Raw genomic sequence first — 4,625 nt, 5'->3', positions numbered from 1 at the left:
TGAAAAAAATGCACTTTTAGTGGACGTATTTTGACGTTGTTTGACGCTGTCTGAGTGCCCTATTATTTAATATAGCGCGCGCTCACGGGCTGCAGGCAGGTCAGCCCTAGCTTCATACTGGAGACATGTCACATATTGAACATCCTATCACTCATTTAGACAAAAGGAGATCTGAACATAGGGCCCAGGTTGAAAAAAACATTAGTTCCCCTTTAATGTCGCCACCAGAACAAAGCTATAAAGTCGTGTTGGCGTCATGACGCCGTCTCATTTAGCCACTTGGTAGCAACGGCCTTTTTCCTTCACAGTGAGGTGTTTAATGATGTATTTTATGTTGTAGACCAGAATTCAACATGCTCACTAAGTTCCAGTAGTGCCTCAGTTTGTAAAGCAGACTGTGTATTATTGTGTAGAGAACCTGAAGATCTCATTATACAAACTGACCTTCGTGTGCACAATCGGTTGAACTGTCCCTTTAAATCCTGTATGTGAACACTATGTCCAAAAACACAGTGTCACACTACTCAGCCAACATTTGCTTCAATATAAAAACAGTATGTTTTATTAAAGTGTTACATAATTATGCTGAACAGCTGCTGTAGCAGCACAAGCCTCTAATATTTATATTGTAATGTTGACTGAAGCACAGTGAGTTGGTGACCCAGCTGATCTCAGCGCTGGTGCATCTATATCAGTCCTACAGCTCCCTCTACAGGACAAATTGCTGACTAACCACCAGTTTATTCACTTCTGCTACACTGCCATATAAAGCCAGTGCGAGCAGTAACTAGATATTGATTTTGTTTTGTACAATTCTAGAGTGAAAAAAGGGCACCTCAAGATATTTGAGCTCTCAGACAACTTTCCCAGGGTCTGAGAGCTTAATGAGCTTCTTCACAGTCATCGTTAGGAAAGGACAGGTGATGATCATTTCAACTGACTCCTGAAACCTTGTCCCAACAATCAGCAGCCATGGGCTCCTCTAAACAGCTGCCTAGCACTCTGAAAACTAAAAGACCTGATGAAGACTATACTATCTCTGAACACCTTGTCCAACCTTGAAGCAGATGGGCTACAGCAGCAGAAGACCACACCAGGTGCCACTCCTGTCAGCTAACAACAGGAAACTGAGGCTACAATTCACACGGGTTTTCTCACCAAAACTGGACAATAGAAGATTGGAAAAACCACATTCAGATGGAAGCATGGATCCATCCTGCCTTGTATCAACGCTTCAGGCTGCTGCTGGTGGTGTAATGGTGTGGGGGAGATTTTCTTAGTACCAACTGAGCATGGTTTAAACACCACAGCCTACCTGAGTATTGTTGCTGAGCGTGTCCATCCCTTTATGACCACAGTGTACCCATCTTCTGATGGCTACTTCCAGCAGGATAACGCACCATGTCACAAAGCTCACATCATCTCAAACATGACAATGAGTTCACTGTACTCCAATGGCCTCCACAGTCACCAGATCTCAGTCCAATAGAGCACCTTTGGGATGTGCTGGAACGGGAGATTCTCATCATGGATCAACTGTGTGATGTCATCATGTCAATATGGACCAAACTCTCTGAGGAATGTTTCCAGCACCTTGTTGAGTCTGTGACACCAAGAATTAAAAAGGGGGTCCAACCTGGTACCAGCAAGGTGTACTTAATAAAGTGGCCCAGTGAGTGTATATCCATTATCATAAACTAATATCACTGTAATTTAGTTTGTCATCCTTGAGACAGCAGCTAAATCTAGTAATGGAAAATATAAACTGCTAAATGCTCCCTTAAAGATAACTAGCCGAGCTGAGCGCGGCACTGACTCCTTAGATTTTGACTTTAGTTGAGGTCATGACTTTAAGTTGCAGAAGGTGAAGGTATTTTGTTTGTTGATTCTGTGTTTTTGCCCTTATATTTCTTCAACTAAATTTTGTCGTAAAAACAGATCTAAAAATACAAAACAGTAAGACATTACCTGCTGGCTGCCTGTTGCAGTATATACAGTGAGTCTGAAACTGAGCCCCTGCCTTTATACAGCAGACTAAGCGTTAAATCTTTAGAGTTACAGAAGTTAACGACCGTTTAGAGGAATCATATCAGACAGGAAAACAATCCACTTATTTCCTCTGGAACTCAGCGTGTGCCGAGCGTCACCTCAGTAATCAAACAAGAAACTCTTGTCATTTTCAGTTTATTACTCAACGTATGAAAAGAGAGCGACAACAATCACCAGTGTCATTAGATAAAGTGCACTTCATAACAGCAGTTAAACTGTGAGACTCGATGACAGCCTACTGACATGACCGATGACATCACATCCTACTCAGTAATGCACACGATGATTCACAAGTTATAATAATGCACATTGTGACACATAATGCACACAGTTATACACAATAAATATATATTTACATATCTGTGTTAACAAGGGAATATAAACACCATTTCAGCTCACAGGTATATTACAAAGCATGCTGCTGTACAATATAAAACACACACATGTAAACACACTAATGTGCAAAAGGTGTTGACTGAGACGTTTTCCAATGACGTTTAAGTTCCTGTTAATGTTTCACACATTCTGGCAGTGTTTACATTACAATCAGAGGTTTTAGTGGCGTCACTGGTTTTCAAGAGTTTGATCCGAAAATGTGACACATCATTTTCCAAAGATGACAATAAAGGAATAGTTTGACGTTTTGAGACATGATTCGCGTTCTTGCCGAGAGTTACTGTCCACGAGAAGGTTGATACATAAATATGAATCTAGCGGCAGCAGACAGTTAGCTTCCAGGGACTGTTCGTTACTCATGAGGGGGCGGTGCAAAACAGGGGTAAGTTATCAAGTAATTTTTTAAGCACTGGCTCAACATCAGATCCCCCTGGTGGGTTTGAACGTCATGCTTTCTTTAAAAATCGCCAAAATTATTCTATTTATCACAGCTGGAAACTAAAAGCAGGAATTAGCGTAAAATTTCCAACAGTCCTCCAACACACCCACGTAGCTACTTTGCTCGTTGCACTGGCTCCAATACTGACATTAAGGCTGCTGTCAGCCCTAGAGTGGTCTCCTTTGGTCTGAATCAGGGACTCATGTTGTTCCAAAGTTGTATAATTGCCTAGAGTTGGTTCGTGTTCTCACGGCAGCATTTACAAGAGGACCAGATCAAATGCCTTGTGTGAGAAAGCTGCTCTTGATTGGTCAGAATTTCCATGTGGGAAAAATCCAGGAAGTAAAGCAAACGTTGAAGAAGAGTACACTTGCAAGATAAATGTGACACTTTCTAATGTCACAATGGAGGGACAACTACGCAGGTTGATTTTAGCGCTGCTCATCGTGGACTATATTGCTGTCATTGTTCATTTTAGTCAAACCATACAGTTTGAAAACGAGGCGCGGCTCCAACTAGAAAACAATGTTGTTGTTAGCGCCGTATTTACCACACAGACGTAACAGTGATAATCTTCTTAACTGACTCTCGGCAAGAAAGTGAACAGACCGAATCACAACATTTGTTTACAATAACGTCCGGATAGAAAAGTCCTGCATCAAAATTGACATTAACAGTAGTTTTACTTTGCAGAACACGGGAGTTGCTGGTCAACCTCTGCGACAATCAGTTGGTGTGTAAGGTACATACAGCGTTAACTTAAACTGATACTGACTATCATAGGATTTAGGTGGCGAAAATACATTTTGCTGTGGCACCCGTCCACAGCAGTACATTGCTTCACTTCTATGCTGCTGATGTCAGATATGGGTTATCAAAGACGCTGGCAAAGCAACACAGTACATAAACAAAATTGAGCAAAATCAGGTCGGACCACTGGTGTTTAACTATTTATCTTTAAACACTACAGTTGAAATACAGAAATAAACAAGTTTGCAGATTTCATTTATCTCTGCAATTTAAATCAATTGCCAGTTTTCTACCTGAAAGTAAGATGCTATTGTTAATGTGACATCATGATGATGCGGTCTATACCAAGGGTCGGCAACCTGCGGCCCCGGAGCCACATGTGGCTCTTTATCCTCTCTACAGTGGCTCCCTGTGGCTTTGTCAGAAAAATCATCATTGTTCTCGGCCTAAAGTGATTTCACACAAACAAAACACAAACTAAAAAAATGTTTTAACATTTCTTCAACTAAAATGTGCGTCACACGTCTACGACCTGGCGCCTTTTCCTTTTAATTTTGCCAAACCTCAATGGCGGTGACTCGTCATTCATTTTCCATAACCGCTTATCCTGTTGGGGTCACAGGGGGGTGGAGCCTATCCCAGCTGACACTGGGTGAGAGGCGGGGTTCACCCTGGACAGGTCACCAAACTATCACAGGGCTGACACATAAGCCCCTTTTACACTGCCAGATTTTCGGCGAATGTTGGGCCGTTTTGCCGGCAAGCTGCGAGCGTTTATACACACAGAGCCGGATTGGCGAGTTGATCCGAGGTGCCCAATTTTCCGCCTCGTAGGGTAGTCTGACCAAACGTCCTCTTTTGCCCAGACATGTCCACTTTTCACGTCCTGTCCGGGGCGTCTGGGGGGTGTTTATAAATTGATGATAATGTCCGGTTTTCCTTGTGTGTGTGTGTGTGTGTGTGTGTGTGTGTGTGTGTGTGTGTGTGTGTG

General features: G+C 42.4%; 1 protein-coding gene across 1 annotated transcript in view; it reads right to left on the bottom strand.

Annotated features, from left to right (window-relative positions):
* The window catches only part of LOC126405581 (dual specificity protein phosphatase 3-like), a 608,181-nt gene that overhangs the window by 596,053 nt on the left and 7,503 nt on the right, over positions 1-4,625 (bottom strand). The window lies entirely within an intron of this gene.

Source organism: Epinephelus moara, chromosome 18, assembly GCF_006386435.1.
Source record: "Epinephelus moara isolate mb chromosome 18, YSFRI_EMoa_1.0, whole genome shotgun sequence".
NCBI classification, from domain to species: Eukaryota; Metazoa; Chordata; class Actinopteri; order Perciformes; family Serranidae; genus Epinephelus; species Epinephelus moara.
Note: the sequence above shows the minus strand (reverse complement) of the source record. Positions and strands in the feature narration are given on the sequence as shown.